The 27,786-nt window shown below is 38.3% G+C and overlaps 2 pseudogenes; both read right to left on the reverse strand.

The window, feature by feature from the left end:
- Positions 1-645: 645 nt before the first annotated feature.
- Positions 646-27,786, reverse strand: LOC120618592 (piggyBac transposable element-derived protein 4-like; annotated as a pseudogene).
- Positions 13,898-14,016, reverse strand: LOC120618824 (uncharacterized; annotated as a pseudogene).

Raw genomic sequence — 27,786 nt, forward strand, 5'->3', positions numbered from 1 at the left:
TAAAAACCCTATTTGGTAAAGCTATTGGCGTGGGATTTTCCATTTCTTAGGTCAGTAAGGGTTCCTAACTGATATGGGTGTTCCGTCTATTTTATTCAGTGTTTTAACCCTTGCCCCTAAAACATTGCCTGTCATATAGCAGACATTAAATGTAGTTGTTGAATGAATGAATGAATGTTAATCACTAACAAGAGAATCCCAATTTCTGCATATAATCTAATCATTGCCATCTCACAGATGGGAAAAACGCTGCAGACATTTAATGTACTTGCAGTTAGTGGCTGTATCACTTATCCATTATGATGTATAGACTTTATCAAGTAAATTATAGAAGAGAAAATGAATCTGAAGAGAAAGAACATATGTAAAGAAGAAAACAAATCATTATTTAATAATAATTTCTAAACCAGGAAATGGCAAAGTGAGGTATTTCAGAATTTGAGGATCTACTTTGTGTTTTCATCCTATTCCATTGGTCTTTTCCTCTAAGTTGTACATATTAACTTGTGGTTCATACTCAATTTAACATACCATCGCCTTGTCCTTCAGAGGTATAGACAAACTGGTCTGCTATCTGTAAGATATAAACTCTGAGTTATTTTCTCAACAATCATGAAAATTCAGGGCAGAATTATTCTCATTTTCTTATTCTCTTGTCTGCTCCTTCTTGTGGTCCGAAGCACAGTATTGGTTATGAAGCTCTTGTTCCTCAGCTCCACCTTTCACAATCTGCTCTGTGATGGTGGGGCTAGGAGAATGCACTCCATCTTTTCTTCGCCAGCTGGCTCCAGTTGAGTCCTACCAATAGGAGTTGGTAGGAAAACTGAAAGGCAGGGGGACGAGTGGGGAACTTGGTCCTTCCTGGTTATTTGTTGCTACCACCAGCGTCACTCGAGCAATGACCCATTTGTGTGTGTGTGTGTGTGTGTGTGTGTGTGTGTGTGTGTGTGTGTGTGTGTGTGTGTGTGAGTTGTCCCAGCCCCTAGCTTTTTCCTTAGTACACCCAGAACCAGTCTGTCTCATCGTCCCCCATCAGAATTACCATTACAAGCTGGGCAGTATCCCCTTCCATGAGGGCTTAATACCAGCGCAGTGTGACATCTCTTTTAACCTCAGAGGTTTTAAAAATTCCAACCTCTTTCCCTTTGTTTACCCAGCCCCCAATGGAGAGGCTACTCTCTCTTCATGCTCCCTTTTAGCCTTTCAGTCCTCCAACACCATCCATTCAGTTCTCATGTCTTACTTTCTCTGTTAAAATAATTGAGGTCGTTTCTGTTTTTCTGGCCAAATCCTGAGTGACATGTGTACTTTGTTGACTCACATAGCAGAATTTTGGCTGATATGGACTTGCCTAGTGTGAACAATCCTCTTTCCCTTAGCCCCTCTTCACCTGTATCACCTCTGCTTCCACCAGCAATAGCCCCTGTTTAAATATTTGGCTTCCATGTAAGATTCTGGGTCTATAGGACCCAATATGTTGATAAATCACTAAATTGAGCTAATTGGTTCTAAATACCAAAAAAATGATTTAAGTGTAGAATTTAAGAATATTGTAGTTAATAAAAACTTTACTTTGAAGTGTAGAATTTAAGAATATTGTAGTTAATAAAAACTTTACTAAGAATATTGTAGTTAATAAAAACTTTAAATTAAAGAATGTTATATGGTTAATGAGTCACCAAGACGTGTGAGATTTTCCAAACCTAAAGCCGTTATCTCCTCAGTGTCCTCCTTACTGGATGCAGTGCATTCCGTTTCTCCTTTTGTCCCATGAAATTCCTGATCACCCTTCGGGGCCCAACTCTACTTCCATTCCCCTTTAGAGAGCCTTCCCTTACCTCGCAAGCCAGCACTCATCTCTCTCTCTCTTTTAAATTTATGTGACTTGGGGTCAATTCATTTAATAAAATACAATGCTGTTTTTCTCTCCAATGGTAAGAGTCCTTAAGGCAGAGAACAAGGACTATTCATTTGCCTTTTGCATTAGAGGTAGTACTTAGTGCTGTCCCACTAGGCAGCAGGAAGTAGGGGAAAGAGCAAAGAGTTGGGAATTAGAAGATCTAGATTCATGTCTGAGGTCTAACCTCAGGTAAGTAATTCAGTTCACCCATGTTCATGGAGCACCTTTCTGGTTTTAATCACCTCTTTGAATTGCAGTTGCATCATCTATGAAGTGGAGAGAGTAAATAATACCCATTTTACAGATTATGTTGGGCTCAAATGAAGTAATAGGTGCGAAACTGCTCTATAACTGTTAATTGTCATAGTAAGTGCTCTAAATGTACCTATTGAATTAAATTTTTGTGGTCAGTACATTGGTTGTGTCACTCACAACAATTGTTAAGGGCCTTAAACTGTTGTAATGAATGTTGGCTATTCCCCCCACATCATTGGACATACTGCCAAATACCCAGGGTATGGCCTCTACAAATTATCCATTAAGTTCTGGAACTTTGCCAGGATCTCATTCAGGCTAAGAGCTCAGGCTTGAATCAATCAGACACTCAAGTAGTTACACAGTAAATGATCTGGAGGGCCTGCATCAGAACTGAATAGGTACAATGAGCACGTGGCTCATCAAAGCAGAGCATGGGAATAATCATCAAAGTATTGTTCCCACAATAAAATATTATGAATTTAATTTCCAAAAGTTCCTATCTGATAATGTTTAAATATTTTTAATGCAAGACAAAAATAATCTGATATTTCCTTGTGTTGGGGAGCAACCATCTGAAGTATTTCTAGTTTATATTTCTGGAAATCCTCTAGACTCAGGGAGTGGAATGCCTTAGTTTGGGTTCCCTTGAAAGCAGAGGCTGAGACAGGGAGTTGGGTGCAGGTGATTCATTTAAGAGGTGCTTGAGGGAGCCAAGGGATGAGCAGGGAAGAATAATCTGGGAGCTCATGGAGAAGGCAATTCTGCTGAGATTACCTGAGCAGTTTATAGAACACCTAGAATTGTCCTCCTGAAAGGCTGTGGCTCTTGTCCCCCATCAATGGAGAGTTTTCCCACAGCTCTACCGGCCCTGCACTCCCAAGCTTTTTGCCTCATGCCCAGGCCAGTAAGCTTCAAGGTGTGGGGCAGAATGCTGAGTGCAGTATATTCGAGGAGGGCTATTGGTGAGGTGGGGAGCTCACACATAACTGTCCATTGCAGCTGGAGCTGACATGAGAGATGGCAGAGAGCATGTAATAAGGACACTAGAGGCACCCATTAGATGGAAGTTCTGCTTTTATGGGTGTGCCAGTCTCTGTAGCAAGCATTTAAAGAAGATTTCCTCCAGGTAATTCATTATTATGGTTATTAAAATAACTACAGTTGCATGTAATGAATTTCCAACTAGAATAATTTTGGCCATTTTTGTCATTATTATTACTAGTAACAATAAATACTATGCACACAGTCAAAACAACTTCAGATTCTGGATTAAAAAGGATCATAACTCCTGGGTCAGATTCCACTTTAAAATATCCAAATATTACCTAGTTACGGTGTTTCAGTGGTAGTGGGGAAAAGAGGGTGGAGTTATATCTAACAAGCCATATTCTGTGCAGAAACATGTAACCTGTTGTGACTATTACAGCTAAGACATGTTATGTTGGAGAAAAGTCAAGAATTTTTACTGTAGGCTATACCTTCCTAATTTTTTTAACCTTAAAGACAAGAAATGTTCTTTGTAATATCACGTATTTTTAATTTGCTAGCAAGAAGTGTATTAGATCCAATAATTTTGAACATTTTCCACTTGGCTGTTAACTATCAAATTCGCTTGGAGGAAATATTGAAGGATCTTCTACCCTGGGAATAAATTGAAGCAAGAGTCAGATTGGGCCCCTTCCATTCAAGGTTGGCAGTTGGGGAAATGGCAGGTGTGGTGGTGCTCTAAGAAACCTGTGCTCTGGAGTGGGCTCCACAGGCATCCTGGCCCGATTTAAATCTGGTAGCTCCTTTTCAGAACCATAGCATGGAACAGCTAGAAAACTGATATCAGTACTCAAATACTTGTGATTACACACATACATGTAGATTTCATCTTGCTGCCTTCCTGGTTTGATTTGTTTGATCACAGACACAAGAACAAGTATGACTGCATTACAGATTTGTGGTGCTAGTGGCAGGAGCACTGTGCTGAGAGGCAGGAGATCTGCATTTCTGCTCCCAGCTCAGCAGGTAACTGGATATCTGATCTTTAACAAGTTTACTTCCCATTTTCCGGCCTTAGCTTTCCCAAAGGAAATTATCAGGACAAGACTAGCTGAGATGTAAGCTCCCTCCTAACATCACATTCCATAGTTTATTGTGTACAGTTCAATATTTTTTCTCTTCTTGTTTGGAATATTGTTAGTTATGGAAAAGAGCAATGACCGAGAAATTCCCAAACCATAATGAATTCAAAGCCAATAGAAATATGTTCGATAGTAAATTAATGTATATACTTTTGCTCTACTTAAAATATTTTTTAAATATTCAGATTTATTTTTAAATTATATTTTAATTAAAATGTGGTCTGTGTTCATGTATTTTTTTTAATTTCACTCATTCTTAGACTTTCTACTATTAATTTCTTTGTCTTGAGATTCTAGTAAAATCTTGAAATGAAATGATTATTGATTTGTCTCTTTCTAAAAGAGCTTGGAGGTGGCTTGTCGGTGTGTAGTTATAGTATTAAGAGAACTGGCATTGTTACCATATTGGTCCTTCACCTGCTTGCTGGTATTTTAGGATTTTTTGATCCTTCCACCTGGTGATTTTCCCCGTGCTATGGTTACTGTTTATTTTTTAATGTTCGAACTCTTCGATTCTAAACTCTTCTTGATCTTTAGAAATGTAATTTCTAAACCTATCATTTGCACTCTGAAGATCCAGTTCTTTTTTAAAGGTTGTTCCAAATCTTTTATTTAGTTCAGAGATATTTCAATATAGCAACCCAGAAAAAACACATGATCTTCTTTTCCTCTCCTTATCTGACTTTTAAAGGAGATAATTTTAGATGCTATTAAAGTTGAACAAACATACTTGGAAGTGAGTGAACTCTTTAATAAAGTACAAAATATAGTCTAACAAATGGGAGGCAACATCATGGTATGTTATCTTCATAGCAAAAATTGGAAACCATGTAAATGTCTAAAAGTAGAGATTTGATTAAACAAATGGTGGTGCATTTATATGGTTGGATTATTCTTGTGCTATTAAAAGTATGTCTTAATTTTTAAATGACAAAAGCAGATTGTACAACAAAATTTATAACATAAAAATTTTTAATTTTAAGGTTGTGTATAATGCATTGAGAAAAGGACTGAAAGGGTACATATAGCCAGAAACATTCACAAGGACTATGTATTCGATAAGGAATGATGAGTAATTAAAATATTTTTCTTGTTTATCATCTAAAGCTTCCTAAAATGTGTATAAGAAAAGTATTATTTTGATAAGAAAGGAAACAATACAAAAACAAATTTCAGATAGATGAAATAGTTCACATAAAAATAAAATAGTAAAAATCTTAGAAGAAAATTTAAGAGACTATATAAAATGTGAGAACAGGGATATCCTGCAGACAAATATAGAAAACCCAGAAACCATAAAAGAAAATATGTCTAACTTTACAAAATCTAAAATGTTTTGTCTGATAAAAGATACCCTAAATACAGGCACAAAAAAGTAGGCTGAAAAATAGTTGCAATGCATATAGCAGATAAGGGGTTGCTATACATACAACCTCTACAAACACATTAACAAAAGGAACCCGAGCACCAAACAACCTAATAGTGGAATGGCCTAGGCATTTGGATAGGCAGTCTACACAACTGTAAAGACAAATGGTACGTGAAAAGGTGTTCTGTCTTCCTAGAAGTTAGGCAAATGCAGATTAAATAAAAATGAAATACTTGACACCCATTAGAATGGCAGAAATAAAAAAGAGTGACAATGCCTAATACTGTACAGAAATACAAGAAAACAGTCCTCTGAACATTGCTTAGTAAATGTGAAAAATGTTTTAACTTTTTTGGAAAGCAATCTGGCAATAAAATAAAATTGAGACATTTGTTCCAGCAATCTGATGTGGTGCGGGGCACAATACTTCTCTCTTCTAATATTTTTTCCATGTGGAGAGAGCTTCATTTGAGGACCAATCCTGGCTTCTCTCCACCCCTCCAAACTCTTCAGCAGTCAAGGAGTAACGAATTATCTAATTGGTAAATTTGAGGATCAGGACTTGGGTTTGTGTAGTTCAGCCCCTCTCCTTGCCCCTCTGAGGTCTGCCTAACCTGCAGAGACCATGTGCTCTGATATTTTCTTGGCTATATGGTAAACTCAGGTAAAAGCTCTGCCCCTGTAAGAGGCCTGTGGTTAATCAGCATTATGAGAGCCTGGATTGGGGGGGCAGAGGGGAAGCCAGTGGGTGAGTGTGGTGACTATGGAGATGGGCTCCTTACATCTCCCAGTAAAATAACTTGCTATGAGATGCCCACTGATTCACAGCCTCCAGCTGCTACACTTTCAGATCTGCCACGGCACTCATTCTGAGGCCATGCTCTCTCTGGGTTGGACAGTCTTTATTCTGGGGCCCTCCAATAGCCTGGATGAGACTGTCTCACAGCTACACTGCAGTCTGCAGCTTTTCCAGTCCAAGCCTTCCTTCTCACTTTCCTTGCACAGGAATCAGATCTACATTATAATCTGCAGGCTGTCCTTGCTTATTCCTCTCTTTCCATTTTTTGCTTCAGACGTGTTTTCGGCAATAAGTTATTTGCAAGTTGAGTTCTGTCTTGGTGACTGCTTCTCAGTGAGAAAGCAGGCAGTACGATGAGGTTGGGGTTGGATCATTTGCTGCTGGCAAAGAAGCCCTCACCCTATATGTATCAGTTTCCTATTGCTCCTGTAAAAATTATCACAAACTTAAAACACGCAAATTTATTATCTTAAAGTTCTGAAAGCTAGAAGTCCCAAATGGGTTTCACTGGATAAAACAAGGTGTTGGCAGGGCTCTGTACCTTTTGGAGGTTCTAGTGGAGAATCACCCTTTCTTTTACATCCTTCACAGGTCACCACACCAGTATTCATTGGCTTGTAGTTCCTTCTTTTATCTTCAAAGCTGGTAGTGTAATATCTTCAAATATCTCTCTGACTCTGATTCTTCTATCTCCCTTTCTCACTTATATAGAACTCTGATGATTACTTTAGATCAGGAGTCCCCAACCCCTGGGCCATGGACCAGTACCAGTCTGTGGTTAGGAACCAGAATGCACAGCAGGGAATGAATGGCGGGCAGGTGAGCGAAGCTTCATCTGTATTTGCAGCTGCTGCTCAGCTCCACCTCAGATCATCAGGCATTAGGTTCTCATAGGAGCACTGGTCCCTGGTGCCAAAAAGGTTGGAGACCACTGCTTTAGACCCACCAATATATAATGCAGGATAATCTCCGCATCTCAAGATTCTTAGCTTAATCACATCTGAAAGGTCCCTTTTGCCATATAAGAAAACTTATTCACAGATTCTGGTGATTAGGTCACACACATCTTTGGTACCGGGCATTATTCTCCTACCTATCATACCATGTGATATATAGGGCACAGATAGTCCCTGGTATAAGGTGGCAGGCTAATTGCTAAAACTTTCACTGTTGGTGACCTGGGTGGATGTAAACATACTTGATGCTTCAGATATTTGAAATACAATGGGGAGAACAAATACATATAAGGGCTTTGCTGTCAGTTGGTGTTTAGAGGTTGTATTAATGCTCTGCAGAGAGATAATGAGAAGCTGAAGACTGTTAATAAACCTCTAAAGGCAAAGTGTGAGAGGTAGAGAGCCTCTCTGTAGGGGCTCTTTGGGAGTTTACAAAGACACCTTGTCTCCTCAGTGGAAGCATGGATGTAGCTGAGGAGCAAGTGCAGGACTTAGTAGTTAGAATCAAGGAGCTCCAGAGACTTTTAGATTCTCAACAAGCCAGCCAGGTCTGTAGTGCTAAGGGCAGGGCTCTGGCTGGGAAAGTTTAGGACCCTGGGTAAAAAAATAAAAGCTTGGGTAAATCGGCTTGGTTTGTGTCCCAAAATTCTCATGTTCCCAGAATGTCCAAATCTCTACTCTTATCTATGGACCTACAGAATGAGGACATCTAAGTGGATGCCACAGGATTGTGGTTCTGTAGACTCCTCTGAACTCCCAGAACTTTTAACTCATCCCTGTCTATGACGTGTCAACACTTCCCTCATGTGGGAAGACACTGCAGATGTCGCCTCCACAAGATAACAGGTGTCCCTCTAAGTAGTTGCCCCTGCTGCCTCTCCTGAATGCCAGTATGATAACTAAGGTAAACTCCCAGCAGAAGCCAGCTGGGGATGTGTGAGGCCTGATAAGGGAGGAAAGAGATTACAACTCAAAGGAACTGCAAAGATTAGCACATATTGGCAGGAGCCAGGGAGGTATAAATTTTTATGGGCTTAATCAAGGAGGTAGAACATAAAACTGGATAAGCAAAAATTCACTCACTTTCTCAGGACATGGAATTTAAAGACCCATGGATGGGGCAAACTTGCTGCTTAGGGTGGCTTTTAGAAACATGGGCTGTGGCCAGTGGCCTAACTGGCTGGTCAAGGGCCTGGAAGGAAAAGGATGGGCACTGTTCCTCAAGGAGACCACCAGTGCCTTGGGTCCCTTCCATCCTGGAAGGGCTGGGTTGTCCTCACATGGATAGATACCTATTCTCGGTATGAGTTTGCCTTTCCTATCTGCAAAGCTGCAGCCAAAACTCATTCAGGGGCTTATGAACACCTGATCCATAGGGGTGAAATCCCAAACAACGTAGCACCCGACCACCTCACAAGAGGTAGGTCAAAATCAGCTGATTTGGATGTATTTCTGCAATGTATTGTTAAGTGCAAAAAGGCAAACTCTATAGAAATGTATATATAGTATGATCCCATTTTTGAAAAACAATGACTACCCCACCTCATACATGTATTTATGTTTGCTTATGATTCTAGCAGCATGGAAATATTATGAAATGATACAGCCAGGTCATTAACACTGATTACATGGCAGTTGGCATGGAGCAGAGGGGTGGGTGTCTAGTAGAGAGTGGGTAGGGCAGAGAGCAGGAAGAGGTTTTTTGTTTTTTGGTTTTTTTTTAAAGACTGCATTTTTAAAAACTGTCCCTGGTGAAAAAGAATATTATCCCATTTGTACAAATTGCATGAAAGATGGCCACTAAAACATGAGTAGTGGTTATCGTAAAGTGATAGAATTCTAAAATATGCCAGCTTCTGTGGCCATCTGTTGCTTTTTGGCAATCACTCAGTCATACACATGGAAACCTCTGTCCTTTATCTACTCTGGTTTTCAGTATTTTCATCTGCGAAATAAGAGAACTGAACCAAGACTTCTGTGATGTGCAAAGGCAATAATGGAGCTTTAATATTTAAGTTTAATTTAAATAGTTTAATTCAGTATAGCAAAAAAAAAGTAATAAATGTGTACTATGTGCTAGGTAAGTTGCAGAGTGCTGGAGTATAGCAATGAATAAGAGAGTTTTATAGTATATTAGTCAAGCTGTTATAACAAAAATACCATAAACTGGTGGCATACAGACAACATACATTTATTGCTCATGGTTATGGAGCCTGGAAAATTCAAGATTATGGTGCTGGCAGACTAAGCGTCTAGTGCAGAACCATTTCCTGGTTCATAGATGCTGTCTTTTCTCTAACTTCACATGGTGGAAGGTGTGAGGGATCTCTCCGGGGTCTCTTATAAGGGCGCTAATCCTATTCATGAGGGTTCTACTCTCATGACCTAATTGCCTCCCAAGGACCCCATCTCCAAATACCATTACATTGGGGATTAAGTTTCAACATATGAATTTTGGGTGGACACAACATTCAGACCATAGCAGAGGAAGAGTCACATCTAATAACATTAACTTAGTGCCATGAAGGAAGTGCTACCCAAATGGTATAGGGTCTCAGAGTGTGGTGAAGGGGCAGAGTTAGGGAAGGATAAATGATATTCAATAGCCCTCCACCTCACCTAAAGACATGTCCATTTTATTTGCCTTAGCGATATGCAATATGCCCTCAACTATTAAAGAAAATAGTGCCCAAAATAAAGATTGGAAGGAAATATGGCTAAATCTTGACAGTGGTGTTAGAATTATGGGTGGTGTTTCCTCTTCTTTACCCTTTTTTTCTCTTTATTTAATTTCCAATGAGGGCATAATAGGAAATCTTTATTTTGTTTGGATTATGTCAGCTAGAATTCCATGTTTCATGCATGAAATATTCTGTAATGAAGCAAAGTGAGGGATTTATCAATTTGTACTTAATATGGTCAACATTTTTAAAAACACGGAGTTCATGATAGACAAGTAGTAAAAGATATCCTAAGTGGTGAAAGGTTTGGAAGCCACCAGACAAGAACCCAAAGATGTTTTCTGGCTCTAGGATTCTATGGAGAAAGGCCATGGTATTCCCCTGTGTGTCCCACTCTGTCATTATCTCTTGTATGAAAAGGTGAGTGGTCGATCTGACAGTTATCCATTGATCTCGCTGCCAGGGTTTTATGACTTTGTAGGCTCTTCACAAACCATGGAAACCCACACAGTGATATTAATTTTTTCCCAGAGTAACCCTAATATATTGGCATTTTATGTGTCTGGAAGTGGAAACTGAAAGGTCAAATGATTTGCCCAGAAAGTTTCAGAATTTGGGTTAGGTATTAAAATTCTTAGTCTTCTTTACTCATAAACCTTGAAAATAGATTCAGAGCTGTTGATGAACCTTCCTTTTTGCTGCTACTAATGTTTCAAATGCAGCTGGTGTCCAGTCTGGGCTCTGGCATGCCTCATCACTCACCTGGCCGCTAACCTCTCTCCCCTGTATGCTGTGTATTTCCTACTTCCTCTGTCATTATACTCATCACATCTTAACTAGAATTATATAATGTCTATATTTTACATTAAATTAGAAGACCTTTTCCATCGCTTTTCCCAAATGCCTGACAGTACCTGACACAAGTGGTAATTAAACAATTGATGTATAAATTAATAAATAAGTATGTGACTTTGGGTCATATAATGGCTAACCATATTAACTGCTTACCGTGTATCAAGCACAATTCTAAATGTTTTACATATATTAACTCATTTAATTCTCCAGCAACCCAATGGGGTAGGTACTATTATTATTCTTATTTCATACATGAAGAAAATAAAGAACAGTGAGGTTAATTAACTTGGCAGGTCACACAGCTAGTGAGTGGTAGAGTTGAGACTTGAACCCAGTCAATCTGATTCTGAGATCTGTGCTCTTAATCACTATTCTACAGTGAATTTTAAGTCATTTAATCTCTCTATATCGTAATTTTTCAAACAGAAAAATGGATTAATGTCTCTATTGACTGGATTATTGGATGAATGAAAAAACAAAAAGAAGTACACATAAAGCTTTATACACATAGGTATGCTTACTTTTATTGTTATCATTCATATCATTAATATGTTATCACTAATATTGTGAGACCATTCAATTTTTCTACCAAGAAAAATCAAATATTATGATTACAAAAACATATTGCTGGGTAATTGATAATATTAAATTATATATTTAATTTAGAATCTGTGACTTCTTATTCTCAACTTTTTTGAATGACTTTGGGAAGGTAATTTCTTGGCACTTAGTTGGGCTTAATTCCCCGATCCCATAAGTGACATTTGCTGCCTGCTTGGCTCTATTTATCAATTATTAAACTTGATACTATTCAGGAAATGTTCATAGAGCATTGGGGTGGTGACTGAGCAAGGGGATTTACAGAAGGGAGAGTCTCCCCCTAGTGTTGGTCTTTATCCAGAAGGATCTGAACGTGCTTCCAGCTCTTCATGAGGGCTTTTCAGTTTAGACTGATTCTGTTGACTGGAGTGAGACTTTTGGAGCTAAGAGTTCAGAGTCCCAATTCTACAGCAGTAGAAATGGGGATTTATCTAGCATTTTAAGTGGTATATGTAAGCTATGGATGAATGTAACCATATACTGTTAAGTACCTATGTATTCACAGATGTTCTGCCCATTTTAAAAATAAAATCATTTAGTTTTAAGATATTTGACGCTTTATCAGTTCAGAGTTAATAGTAATTACTCTACAATCCAGTTCAAGGTTAACTTGAGCAATACTGGAGTAAGTAAAGAAAAGAAACTAGTTTTCATTGGGTATCTATGAACAAGTTCCTTAATGACCATCATCTTTCCACTTCATGTAATAACTTGTAAGGCCAGGAATGAGGACTGAGTCTCAGAGAGCTTTAGGGGATAACTCAATTATTATACATTGAATATAGAAAAAGAATATAGTCTTCAAACCCAGCTTCAAAGCCCATGCTCTCTTCTTTACACTTTTCTGCTCAGCCTACAGCCCTTGGCCTCTCAGGAGGCTTATGAGAGTGACTCAGTTCTAGCATCCACTGAATAGAGGCTGACACCTCATGTTTCTCTGAATTCTTTCCTTCTTTCAGTTAACTTACCAATCCTAGTATCCATAGCTTTGGGGACTCAGTACTTTGATAGTTAACCTGATAAATTGCCACTGTTACTATTCATGAATAATATTTTGGTTTATAGTTAATAGTCTTAGAGAGTGTATTTACCCCAAAGGGTGGTTGGTACCTTAGAATTGTAGGAAGTTAGAACCAGATAGGGCATTATTTAAAACAACTTTGCTTTAAATGACCTTAATATTTGGTGATCAAATCTTTCAAAAGCTGGGATTGTGATGGCAAAATAATAGAAGTGATGCTTGCTACTGAACAAGGAGACCTCTTGTTATATCATAAATCACAGCTGTTTCGTTCTACATGTGAGGTCTGCCAGGCCAATAATTTATGATGGGCCTATGTATTGTCTTATATTTTCCAAGCAATTTAGTGTTTAACTGAAAGTAGGAGAGTGAGGGGAAAGGGAAGGGAGAGATATTGTTTGGAGACTGGCCAGTTCTGTGAGCAAGTTTTGGTTTTTGTGGTTCTGTAGTTATTTCAATGAATAAAGTATGCCATTCATATAGCCTGGATGGGTTATAAGCTGGCTTTGAGTGATGGCCAATTACATTTGGATTGATGTCCCAGACATGAGCGCATTAACCCCAAAGCCTATTATCTCACACATGTGAAGCAGATTGTTTTTAATGTGATGACATTTTCACTGTCTACAAACCTGAGTTCTGATGTAGTAAAAAACCTCAGCAGACATAAGGAGAAATAAGCAGCTGGGTTGATATCTACACAATCAGTGAAATGACATGTGTAAATTAATAGATGTCTGCTTGTGCCACTTAGGGGTTTAGTTTGAAAGTTGATGACTTTGGTGAATTTCCACTGGTTCCTCATCTTATTCCCCATCTCCTTTGGATTCCAGCTCTTCCTGGCATCTAGAAATCTCTCTTCTTTTAATGTCTATAGATTGTAAGTCTCTGTCTTCAGATGATTTCTTTTGTTTTTATAGCATAAAGGATATAGTCAATATTGTAACAACTAGATATGGTGTCAGGTGGGCACTAGATTCATCAGGATGATGGCTCCGCACGCCATACAACTGTCCAGTCACCATGCTGTACACCTGAAACTAATATAATCTTATATGACAAGTATAATTGAAAAATAAAATTATTTTTAAAAAAAGAGTGTCATATGGGACTCCTGCTGCCCTCTGTCTCACTCAGCCACAATCTCTCAGGCAGTTTCTTTATTTTTGAAGATACCGATTTTTAGACCTGTCGGCGCTATGTTTTTATCTATTCTAATCTTTGTATCTCTCCATAACATTTTTTTTTTTAAGGCGAGGCAACCTTTGGTTCACCTCACAGATTGCAAGGACCTTGTCAGTTTACAATCCCTTATTTTTTTATTTTTTACGCCTACAGCACCTGGTCTTCCTAGGTGGTCTCCCATCCAAGTACTAACCAGGCCCAACCTTGCTTAGCTTCCGAGATCAGAGGGGATAGGGCTTGTTCAGGGTAGCATGGCCGTAGTCTCTTCATAACAGTTTTAATTAATGGGCAGACTTTCTTCATAGATGGAATGCTCGTGCCTCTTAAAGATATATCGTCACAGCCATTAGAATCATTTATTCACATGCTCTCCCATTTTCTATCTCTGCAGGAAAAGGCAAATTTTTCTTCAAACCATTATCTCTACAGCTAATGAATTGAACCCAAAATTAACTCTGAATTATATGGCTTTGTCTCACACTTGTTTTTTATTTAGAGGGTCCTCTTTGAGGCTGGCTGCCTGATCATTTCTTTTGTGGTCCTCAGTAAGGAGGAAAACCCTGAATTTTTACTAAAATACTTTAAAAAAAAAAGAACTCACAGACTATTTTTTTGTGGTCTGATCCATGATGTCATCTCAGTGGTTCATAATTTAAATTTTGATTTTATAATATTTAGTGTTATAGGATGATGTTTTTTCCCTATCTATAAAATGGAGAATATCCACCCAGCCTACTCACACAACTATTGTGAATATTAAATGAATTCGCAAAGTATAAAATGCCATACAGAACATGTGTGTGTGTGTGTATATATATATATATATATATATATATATATACACATTCATCAGTGGGTCTTATTTAGGGGTGCTTTTGCTGCTCAAACCCCAGGGGCAATGTCCGTAGACATTTTAGGGGCTTAAAACTTGGTGGGAGAATATGCTACTAGCATTTAGTGGGTAGAGGCCAGGGATGCTGCTAAATATCCTATAATACACAGAAGCCTCCCCTCCCCCACAAACAACAACAACGACAACATCAACAAAAACCCAAAGAATCACCTCGCCCTAAATGTCAACAACGCCAAGGTTGGGAAACACCGAATATGATACACAAAACGGAAATAGTCTTGTTCAATAATCATCTTCCCTCCTGTTCCTTTTCTGTGTCCAACTGTGGGCAAGCTGAATGAGGTAATGAAATGCTAATCAAAATTGCCACTCCTTCTACAGGTCATTAGACAGAAAAAGCAACTTTAATAAACACTATTTTTAACCTTTCTTATAAATTAACAGACATCTTGGAGATAATTTTTAGTTGCTGGAAGGATCAGGATGAGCAGTTAGTCTATGTTTTTATTTCCATGCTCTAGTTTATCTAGGTACAATTTAGTTATTAAAGAACAGAATCCTAGAACCTAGGGTGGTTGCCAGAGGTATCTGTTTCACCTTGCCAGACAGATGGTGTCTAATCTCTCTTTGTTAATTGCCATCCTAATAGCAATGATAACCAGCATCTATTGAGCATTTATGGGGTACTTTACATACATGACCTTTTCTTGTCTTCACAACAACCCCAAAAAATAGATAGTTATATCGTACTAGTCAAAATCTATTTTAGAACTTTTAGAAGAGTTTAGAAACCCAACTTTCTGTAGTTGAAGCTTGTTTCTGCTGCTTCTTCAGTTCTCCTAAAATGGTCAATAAATAAATAAATATTTTACTTAAGAGTTTCTATCTGCAGAGCTCTTTGAGAATTCGGTAATATTTCCTTTAAGAAACATGAGCTTTAGCTTGAAGAGTATAGCCCAAATCTTTATAAATACTATATAACCAGTAAATGGTCCAAATGTTTGCTGAAAGGTAATGGTTATTTATAGATGTTTATATATTGACACAGATAAATGATCTCAGTACAGTGAGTTTAACAAATAAGCTGTTGGTGGAACAATATGTATAACATAATACATTTATGTTGAAAATAATTATACATTCTTAAGTAGGAAAATTATCACATGGAAGAAGTTTTGTCAGATTGTGAAGTATGTTTTTACCTTTGTGGGTAAGACTATAGAGAAGTGTTTTCTTTCTCTACATAATTTAAATCTTTTGTAATGATCATATATCTTTTCAAAGAGCAATAAAGATATTTAAAATACACAACCATAGAAATTAATAGTAGTTCAAGATAGCCATGGAAAATATAATTTGTCACAAAGTGGAAGTAATAAACCAAATAATGGCTAATATTAATTGAATACTTACTTTGTACCTGGTATGGTTCTAAGCATTTTATATACATGAACTCATTTAATCATCACCAAGGCACAGAAAAGGTAAATAAGTTATCCAGAGTCACAGAGGTAGTATTTGATTGAGTCAGGACTTAAACTCAGGCAATCTGGCTCCAGAGCCCATAGGCTGAATCTTCATTCGGAAATGCCAGATGAAGGGTCCCAGTGACTACCGGAGGGCTTTAAGGGGGCGGACTTGAGAACTTGAGGTCACTCTGGGTTCTCTCTGAGGTAATCATCAGGACCCTACCAGGCTCTGAGCCCCTGTGGGCAAACACAGAGTCTGAGGCACCTTGATTTTTTTTCTCAGCCACCAGAATCAGGTCTTTGACACATACTTGTTGCATTTAAAGTTTTTAGATATCCTAAGATGAATTAGTTTTCTTAATGTGGTTAGACACCATTTCTACTTCATTTCATAAACAAACTCTTCACGTGGAAAGGAGTTTGGTTGTTTTGTGTATGGTCAGCGGTGAGAGGGTATGAGGTTAGAGAAGGTGTGCATTTCGTTGATCATTGAACGTGCCTTCTTGAACACCTGCCACGTGTCGGCAGTGTTCTGGGGACACAAAGCGTACGATGTCTTGGCTTTCATAGAGTTTATGTCTCAGTGGTGAAAGTTGTCAGAAACAAGTAAATTGAGAAAACACTGGAGACACAGATAGTGTTCGACCCTTAAGGATATCACAAACCTGGGGTTTTGAGAGTTGTATGAAATGCATATTTTGTAATAAAGTGTTACTTTAATAGATAACTGAAAGAGAAAAGTTCTAATGTCAGACAAGTCACTGGTGCTGTATTATTAAAACAAAGAAATTAAACTTAATGACACCAGAGGGAAAATGATAAAAATGATTTTCTGGTCACGTGTTATTAACCATAATAAAATAAATAGGGGAATGGTGAGGGGAGAAAAGACTGGGTTGTTCATACCCTCAAGGCAGACACAGTTAGCAGGAGAGGAAAAATGCTGCTACTTTTCAGCTTAACTCTTTCGTGGGCTTTACATAAACCCACAATGTGTATGTGTGGCTTTGGTGTTCCTAGGGGCCATAAAGTCCACCTTAAATGATCCTTGTACAAGTCTCAGAGTTACTTTATGTTGTCCTTGGAGACAGAAAATAAGCTTTTACCTCTCTTCTGGATTCATTTTCGAAAATGATTCTTGGAAATGAGTTTTCCTTAGACCCATTTATATATAATGACAGGCTAATATCTTACACACCATTACTGTATGTAATAACAGTGTGACAAAACTGACAAGGACTAGACTATAGATATAAGGCAATTAGCTGTGGAGGGAGAGCTATCCAGCAGAAAGGATGAGCATCATCATACCGGGTGGTGACTTAATGGTTACTAAGTGATGAATGGGGACTTCTCAGAGTCAAAACTTCAAATAAATGAAAATTGTCCTCACGGCTCCACTTTTCTTTTTTGGCATACACTTTCCCCCTGCCAAGTCCTTCCTGCATGGAGAAAAGTCTGAGCCCAGAGACCTAACCCTTAATAGGTGATCAATAGCTCTTATTGAATGGATAGATGGACTCACTCACTGTAAGGTACAAGGAGCTTATCTTAGCACCCATTTAAATTTTGGACAGTGCTTATGACAGGCATGAAGTGTTAATGATGGGATTTTAGGGATCAGTGAGGAGATGTTTTTAGATAGAAAGGACATCTTTTGGGGAGGGATGGCTAAGTGAGCAGACTCTGGCACTGCACTGTCTAGGATTGAATCTCAGTCTGCCACTTTCTAGCTGTGTCATCTTGAGCATTTTCCTCAGCTGTGAAATGGGGCTAATCATCCTATCTACTTCATAAAGTTGTTTTGAGGATAAAATGAATTAATTCATGTAGAGTCTGCCATATAATTAGAACTCAACAGACATGTACGTACCGTGGAAAAGTGGAGCCTTGAGGACAATTTTCATCTGTGACCGGGCACAGGGGTTGTACTGCCCTCTCTCTCCCTCTCACCCTCCCCTTCTTGTGACAGCCCATTTTCTTCCTGTTGGTTAGGGGAAGATTCAACTATTCCTACTTGTTGCCTTGCTCACTTTGCTCCTTGCTTTTCCTCAGACACACCAGGCACACTTCCACCATCATGTCTCTGCACTAGCTCTTTACCAGGAATGCTATTCCCCAGATGTCCTTCAGCTAATTCTTTTACCTCCTACAGATTTTTCTTCAAATATCACCTCCTACTTGGGAATTATTATGACCACCCTGTAATACTTGCACCCACCTCGTCTCCCCCAGTATTCCTGATACCACTTACTCTGCCTTTTTATTCATTTTACTAGCTCTCACCACCTTCAAATATACTCTATATTTACTTATTTATCATGATTATTGTTTATGTATTTCTCTCCAACCAGGAGGTAAATTCCTGGAGGGCAAGGATTTTTGTGTTTTGGGTTCATTGATACATCTAAGTGCTACAACAATAGCTAGGCATGTAGTAGGCACTGAACAAATGTTTGGTGAATAAATGAATGGTTAAAATGAACTGCAAAGCAGGTGCAAACTTTCTAGGAGTTGAAAGGCAAGGAAATGGATTCTAGAACAATCTTAGAGTCTCCAGAAGAAAACACTGCCTTACTAACCTTGATTTTAACTGAGTGACATCTGTGTCAGACATCTGACCTCCAGAACTGTAAGATAATAATTTGTTTTATTTAAGCCACCAAACTTTGGGTAATTTTTTATAGCAGCAATAGAAAACCAGCATACTATATAATGTTTTTCCTCTTTGGGCTTAGCTTTTTCAAGGCTACACTGTAAAATGGGAATAAATGATACTAACCTTTTAAGGCTATAGTGAGGATTAAAGAATTTGCAAAATGCCTAGTCATATCCCACACATAGTAGGTACTGAATAAATAATAACTTTTAGCTCATCATCATTTCTTTCTAAGCTATATTGACCTTTCTAAGGATAACTTATTATTCACTCTTTAATTACTTACAGGGAACAACCCAGTGCCTGCCTAGTAAACCTTATTCTTTACGGCTCAGTTTAACATCCCTTCACTGGACAAAGCTTCCCAAATCCCACTCTCACATCAGGCAAATATAATCTACTCTCTCTTTCTGCTTCCTCAGCTTCATGATTTATTGTAATAGCTAGGTGAAGTAGCTAATTCCTAGAGGCTTGGATGAGAATGAGGCAAGCAAGTTGCCTTGAGTACAAAATTTAAGGAGGCATATTCATCATTAGGTTTGTATGAGTCCTCACCCTAGTCCTGATCCTGATTAGCCCCATTTTATTGAATAGGAAACCCAGGCTCAGGGATATGAAGTGTCTTGCTGGCAGGTGACAGAGGGGACAAAACCTATATTCTTATTTTACTATCCACAAGCTATTAGAGCAGAGCGTGACACACAGCTGATGCTCAAGAATTTGTCAAAAGAATAAACCAAGGTGGTAGGTTGGGTAGCAAGTTGGCCTGGTAGTTGATGTAGTAGTAGTAGTAGTAATGATGATGATAATAAATTTCCAGCCTTTACTGAATGTATATTACATGCTGGACACTCTGCTAAGTGCTTTGCATATAATTCTCATAGCTCTATGAATTAGGCACTATTGTTATCATTTTCATCCTAATATGAAGCAATCGAGCCTCAGAAATTAATCCCTTGCCTGGAGTCATATAGCTAGTAAGTTTTCATTAAATCTAGTATGTGAACCTGAGCAGCCTGGCTCAGGAGCCCTTAAATTTGATTTTGTCGCTTTCATTCTAGAGAACTGATTAAATATGTTGTCTTACTAAGACTAATCAAAGGCTAGTTACCCATCTAAGGGTTAGCTCTGAAGTTTCAAGGGTCTTAATGGTGTTTTAAAAACCTCTCTAAGGAGGACAGGCCTGTCTGTGTCAGCAGGGCCGACATAGGAATGAGATATTGAAAGAGGCATTGAAGCTGAAGGAGACACACTCAGGAAAGCAGACATGCCAACACAGTTCTTGTGAAGTGTGTTTACTCATCTGTTATGAGCTCACTCTAATGCGACTTTAGTTTTGGTGTAATAAATTGTATTAACTTTATGCTTGAGTGAGCTATCTCTCAAAATAGAAAAATGTGTATTTCCAGTAGTCGTCTTTCATTTACACATGGAAGTCTATGGGAGTTTAAAAAAATGGACTTTAAGAGCCTCAGTGATGGCTAAGAAATTGCTATTTCAGTCTTGAAAATTACCCTTTCTACTGGCAACCTGAACAAGGAAATCAGACTATCTGATCTTGTTGGACAGGAAAAAAATTACTCAGGTGCTGAGATGGTCTCTAAAATTTGATCCTTTTTCCCCTCATGATATGATAAAAATTAAACCTTGGGTTCCCTTATCCAAATATCTAAAGATAGGGTAACACAGGAAGCAAAATTGTATTATTTCTTTTAGTGAAAGAAGGCATCCAAAAGTTCTGAGCCTTTTTCCCCATTGTGGTGAGATTCAGATAACACATGAGTTCAGTGTTAGCTTTCTCTACGCAAAGAGCTTAATTTCCCATCTTTACACCACACTTACTTAGGTTTGATGACAAGCAACTGCAGTGATTTGTCCTATATCCCTATAATTTGAATGGCCCAAGTCCTGTGGCAGTGCCTAATCACTTTCCTATAACAGCTACATAAAATTAGGTGAGCTCTCCTTTACACATAACTGTGGAAAGTCAAAGATCCTTCCCAAATTCTCCGCAGTGTGGAAAGAAGTGCTTGTATTTTCCAGGTGGTTGCCTGTCATCCTTGATTGTAAGTATTTGCTGTCAACACAATTCTTGATCTCGTGGTCATCTGCCAGCTACTGATCTCTCTACTGTTTCATCCCAAGATGTTCTTCTTTCCTCCTTTGTAAAAGATTCTCTAACAAAGCTATAGAATATAATAGACTTTTAATGAAAGTTAGGACTCAGTCAGAAATTACAGCCTAGAACAGGAAGCAATCCAGAAATGAATATTAGAATTTCTGGTTTCCAACCAGGATGTGGAAAGCTGGAAAGAGTGTTGCTCCCTCCCTACCGACAAGAAAAACTTAACTGACAAAATCATAAATTTTTTCAGCAATGAATTGCTGAAGATGAGGGGTGGGCCAGAGTGAGAATATATAACGTCTAGGTGCCACTCACGCAAAGAAGATCCATGTCTACTCATAGGCCCTTCTTCACCAATGTTCACAAGGAAGATTGGGGCAGGGTGGTTGTCTAGCAAAAGCCTACCTCAGTGATACAGGCTTAGAGGAGGGAACCAACTGCCTTTGTGGAAGAGACATGAAACTTTGCCTGGATCCTTTTTTTCTTTGAAGAATGAAGGCCTTACAACACTGAGGGGAGAGCAGCAAACCCTGAAACCCCTAATGCATTGTGAAGACCTGTGTGGCTGAGGGGTATGGCTGTGAAAGGAAACAAATAAACAAAAAACTATTTCAGGAGGTGGGACAAGAAACCATCTAAGACCCAGGACATTAGAAGTCTCTCATACCTTTTTCACTTGGGTGAGAGGTAAGACCATTAAGGTGTTACCTCTGAGACCAACGGACACAGAGCCTACCTAAGACTGAGGCTAGGCTAAGACCACAGACAGTCCTTCCCTTGTCCCCAGCCTTCACTCTCACCAAGCTGAATAACAAGCAACAGCAGTATTTTGGGGGAAGAGCAGGTTCTTTCTAAGGTACAGGTGCACAGGTAAGACATAAAGCTGAAGATGGAGCAGGAATGTTGAAAAAATTCCTCTGCCAAGCCAGCCTCCACGTAAGTAATTGCTCCAAAAGTTAAGTGAATGTCTGTAAAGGAGCAGCAATGTAGCTTGGTTTAAAAGCACGTATAGATATATAAAATATATATCAAAGTAAGATATATGAAAATAATAGCACAAAAGATGGGAGGAAGAAATTGGGAATATATACTTGTAAGATTAGGTTCTTATACTAAATATGAAGTAGTATTATTTGGAGTAGTACATTATAAATTCTAGGGTAACCACTAAAAATGTTTAAAAAGAGATTTTTAAAAAATTAGCCAATAGTAGAGATATAAAGCAAGAAGAAAAAAGCAGGCAAAAAAGGAAAAATAGTAGATGGAACAAATAGAAAACAGCTAGCAAGCTTATTGACTATAGCCCAGTCATACCACTAATTATATTAAATGGTCTAAACATACCAATTAAAAAAACAGGGATTGGCAGAATGGATAAAAAAATGACTTAACTGTCTACAAGAAACTCATTTAAATAATAATGACATAGGTAGGTTGAAAGTGAAAGAATGGAAAATGATATATCATGCATAAAAGACAGTGGGAGTAGTTATATGAATATCAAACTAAGTAAAATTCAGCCCAAGGACTACTACCAGGAATAAAGAAGGACATTACCTCATGATAAGGGGTCAGTTCACCAAGGAGACATAATCCTAAATGTAGATGCATCTAACAACAGAACCTCCTCAAAAACTGATAGAACTGGAAGGAGAATTAGACAAACACACAATTATAGCTGGAGGCTTTAGTACTGCTCTCTCAATAATTGATAGAACAAGGTGGCAGAAAAATCATTAAGGATATAGAAGACCTGAAGAACTCGAGCAACTGACTTGACCTAATTAACATTTACAGAACTGTAAACCCAACAACAGCGGAATATACATTCTTTTCAATTGCACAAGGAACACTCATCAAGATAAACTATATTCTGGAACATAAACTTCAATAAAGAACCGGTGGAAGCTTTGAAGTGACAGCTTTTCTTTAATACCTCACAATTCAAGATCGCATTTTAGAAAGGGCTCAGATCAGAGAACTTTTGCTTCTCAGCCAACCTATAGTCTCTGTAAGTGGAAGGGGACACCAGAAAAATTTGTCCATTTCTAGAGCAAATCCTTGAAGTTATGCCCCCACCATTACATCACAAACTAGTGGCCATTCAAGTGGAAAGGGGGTATGTGTTAGAAGAGCACTCAGGGCTGAGTTGAAGGACAGTGTTTCTACTTCTTTAAGAGAAAACAAGAAGAAAATACCAATCTTTCTATCCTCGAAACTAGGAGTGTATTAAATCATTCTTCCATCCAACAAATATTTTAGGGCCTACTATGTGTCAGGCACTTTTTTAAGGGCTGAGGTGATGAGGCTTAAAAGCAGTGAATAAAACAATAAAGGAACTGGCTTTGTGGAGCTTACGTTATAGTGAAATAGACAGACCCAAACACATAAATATATAATTAAATACCAGGTAATGATACACGTTTGAAAGAAAAATAATTCAGGTAAACAAATGAAGATGGCATGAGTAGCTATTATGAATTATGGTCTAGAAAAGACTGACTCTCTCTAGGCCTTCTCTCTCTCTCTCTCTCTCTCTCTCTCTCTCTCTCTCTCTCTCTCTCTCTCTCTCTCTTTCTGAGCATAGTCCTTATTCTATTGCTTATTCCGTGGCTTTCATTTATTTTCCTTTCCTTCATCTCTAAGGGATTGACATTTGAGCAGAGACCTGAATGAAGTGAGGTAGTCAGCCATGCAGATGTCTGATTGAAGGTTCTTCCAGGCAGAAGGAAGGACACATACCCCGAAGCGTATACTTGGTATATGTTTGTATACTTGGCTTGTGTGAGAGACGGCAACATCGCAAGTGTGGCTGGAACAATGAGAGAGAGTGGAGGGTGATGGGGTCTGAAACACAGGCTGAGGCCAGATGCTATAGGACCTTGTAGACTGTGGTAAGAAGTTTCTAGAGTGCCTACCTTCCCTGAAATGCTATGGGGACTTACTGTTGGACACACATGTGCACACACACACACATACACACAGGGGCACACTCAAATATGGCCTCCAGTAAAATCTTTGGAGGGACGTCATAGTTTCTGTTGCAGTTTTTATTATTAGAGGGACTTTTTAATGCTGGTACAAGAGGTAATTACATGAGCTGGATAAATGTAGGAATCCATTGCTGGCCTTCCACATACCTCAGGAAGGCTGATAAAGGCTGGAATCAATGTAAGGGCTGCTTCAGGGGGAGGTAGATGAATATTAAATGCCTTAGTTCTAGGTGCACAATATAGAAATAATGAGGTCACTCCGGCATTTTTTAAAATACTTTTTTCCCCCTTCAGATTACTACTGGTTTCCTTCTTCTAGTAAAAGAGACATCTGCTTCTATGTATAGAAGAGGCTTCAGGCCCTGAATTATAGTGTTGTAATTTATGCTTAAGTGTTTGAATGGCTGCATAGCCCTCAGCCCTGCATCTCCTAATGCACAAGATACTAATTATTAGACTATAATTCACACTGTGTGAGTTCTTATTGCTTATCTCTCTTGTAGGATACAGATAGCTAGGAACATATAGTGCCTGTGAATGACCAGTATGCTCACTCAGATAACATTAGGCAAGCGATTCCACATAACACTGAAGAAGGTAAGAATGTGAAGAGAAATAACAAAACGGCCCTTGAGAAACAAAGATTGTTTTTCACAAAGTGCATTAACTAATTGATAGTGGTAGAAATGGCCCATGGCCTGCTCATATGAAAACTTTCTATCAAATCTTTAGTCCCTTTTGTAAGGAAAAGGGCCTATAAACTAATCATGCAGCCTTTTAAAGAGATTATAAAAAGCATTGAGATTTGCCTGTGAATTCACCTACAGATCTGATGAAACTTTTGTGATAGATTTGGGAAATCTATTATTTTGTCATAGCTCAAGGAAAAAGCTGTGGTATCTTTTGATGGTTCAAGAACTAGAACTTGTGAAACCATGGGAATATTACAAATTGGTAGAAAACAATAACATTCTCACAGCTGGACCATCTGGTGGGTTATTCAGATATAACAGTGTATATCACTGAGTGGCTGCCATAAAACACCAGATGAAGATAAGAGCTGGCATCTACTTCTCATTTTCCAAGGCTTAAATTGCCGTTAGTTCCTTAAGTTCTGGAAATGAGGACTTCATTTGCAATGGTCTCAGCATCTTCCTAAATGCGATCATTTTAAACAAATTATGATGCTAGTAGACTTTACATCTTCATGGTCAATTCTGTGCCAGCGAAGTGTGTCTTTTGTCAAATAAATGTCGTGCTCTACTATACACTGTCCTGTTTTTATTCATCTTATTTTTAAAAGCTCGCGCACGCGCGCGCTCTCTCTCTCTCTCTCTCTCTCTCTCTCTCTCTTTCTTTCAGAGCATAGTGGCTGCAAGAACACCTTTGATTCCACATTCCAGTGCGTGAACCCTGGCCCCACCACTTGCTAGCTATGTGGCAGATTGCTTACTCCTTTTGGGCCTCAGTTTTCCAGCCTTAAAATGGAAATATAATTGTATTTAACCCGTATGGTTATTGAGAGAAAAAAATAAGTTAATTAAGAGCTTTGAACACTGCTTGTCACACAGTAATGTCAGTCATCACTGTAACAATAATAATTATTATTTTTATTACTAAATAGAATTGAATGTAGTCTCAACCTCTAGTTCTTTCTTGATTGGCCAGCACAATACACATAAAAAGATCTCGGTAATAGTTAACTAATAAATCAAATCATATAAATTAACAACAGTAATAATTAACAATAAAAACAACTCATTTATTGTGCTACTATGATATAGCAGGCACTGTTCTAGATGCTTTACACAGTCAACCGGTATTCCTTGTCTCTTAGATAACTAAGATAATTGGGGATGCAGTAGTAAACCAAACAGACTTGGTTTCTGCCTTATGAAGTAATTATTATTAGTACTATTTTGTAAGTGAAGAAATAGAAGCTCCATAGATTTAACCCATTTTCTGTTTAGAAAAAAAAGTGCAATTCACTGTCAACGTTAATTTAATTTTACATAAACACGCTTTTTGAGGCTGAAGAAAATCTGACTAGTTTTCAATGTGAAAATAAAATATAAAAACTATTCTTGGAGTTATTTCTAAACAGAACTTGTCTCTAATCCTAATGTAACGGAAATGTATATGATGATCAGTATCGAATAATTTTTTTGTGTGGTAAATTTCAAAGCATGGAACAACACAAAGCTGAACATCCCATTCCGCACAAAAATGTCACGTTTTTCTCCGGGTCTTCTTGCCATCCTTGTCGTGCGAGCAGCAAACTCTACAGCAACCAGTTGGATTCTGTTTCCCTGGTGTTGGTGATATGCTCTTGGGGAAGTGTCTTCCAGACAGGCGAAGAGGTGTGACATCATCAGAGCATAGACGACCTTGAAGACGTTGCTGCCTTGGCTTGGGATACTTTTCCAGCATTCCTTCAACCAACATCAGTCTGAAGTTTACATGGCAGATCGTGTACTCAGGATTATCCTTCCTGACTAGGATGCAGGAGTTCAGCACTGCAATGTTTAGAAGGTGGCAAAGGCATTTCTTTCACCAAAACTCGTGCCTTTTGCTCTCAGTTGAATAAGAAGTGAGCATCTGACTAGCCGAGTCCACTGCTGCCATATTCTTGTTATAACCCACAATGACACGTGGCTTCTTAGTTTTCTTTCCATTTCTGTTGTCTACTTCAATCATAGTATCATTGTGGAATGTTGATAACATTGTCACCTCCTAGTCACACCATTTCAGTGCTATATAAGTTCACCACAGAATCTGGCTACAGTCATCCCCTTTGTAATCCTTTTTTTCAGATCATTTGGCATCTGTTTTCTGTTCAAATGAGCTGTCCCAACTGCATCAGTCCTGTTTTGATGTAATTCTCTGAAAAGCATGGGAAATATATAAAAGTTATCCAGGAATACACAATATCCTTGGCCAAAAAGGTCATTGACCAAGGTAAGGACAATATGTGATGATTTCAGGCCATCAACTGAATCAAATTTGGACCCTGTGTGAATAAGTGAATAAATGCATTCCAGATTACACATAACCAGATTGACTTTCACAGAGTACCTGACACCAAACCACAAAGATTTCATCGCAATGTACTGCTGTGTAGCTAACCACCCCTTGAACGGCATTGGTGATTCATTGACTGCAATGATTCTGTTTGGAGTATATACAATTGAAAATTTACTTATGAGAAATTTGAACACAGGTTTGATCTTCTGCAAAGAAATCTGGGCCTTTGATTGAACAGCAGATATGTAAGAATTTTTGACAAAATGCAGGCACTGAAGCAAAAATAAAAATCTTTCACTAGTCATAATTTGCCTGAGATAAAGTATTTTCAAAAGAAGCCTTGTCAACCAAAACATCTCCAGCTCAGGTTTCTGCACAATACCTTGCAGTAAGATTACTGCGAAACAAACAAACAAACAAACAAACAAACAAAACAAAAAAACCTTTCACTTCGTCATTGTCATTATCTCTCCATTTATCCATTTGTGAAAATCCTTTTGGACCAGATGGCTTTGAAGCCTGCAAGGCAACTTGGGCATTCATTTTGCTGGTAATTTTTGAAACGAATTCCTCAGTAAAGAACAGTTGAAAATACAGCAATGGGTCAGTGGTATCACTGATATCAACTTTTCTGCCAGGTGTGCTAGTAAAGTCATATCTTTGATGTAGAATCATAACGAGTTGACCATTTCAGAGAGCAACCTGAGTTAGCTAATGTAGGGCTATTTTCATCAGATTCCAAATCAGACGAAGGCCTGTCTGTATAGTCTTCCAAAGCACTATTTGAAAAATCATCAGAATTGTCTATTTTGGAAAAATCAGATTCATCAAATAAATCTTCGGCTAACAACTGTTCGAGAATGATGTTAACTTCATGAATAGGAACAGTATGTTTTCTAGGATTTGACAT

Source organism: Pteropus medius, unplaced genomic scaffold, assembly GCF_902729225.1.
Source record: "Pteropus medius unplaced genomic scaffold, Ma_sr-lr_union100, whole genome shotgun sequence".
NCBI lineage: Eukaryota > Metazoa > Chordata > Mammalia > Chiroptera > Pteropodidae > Pteropus > Pteropus medius.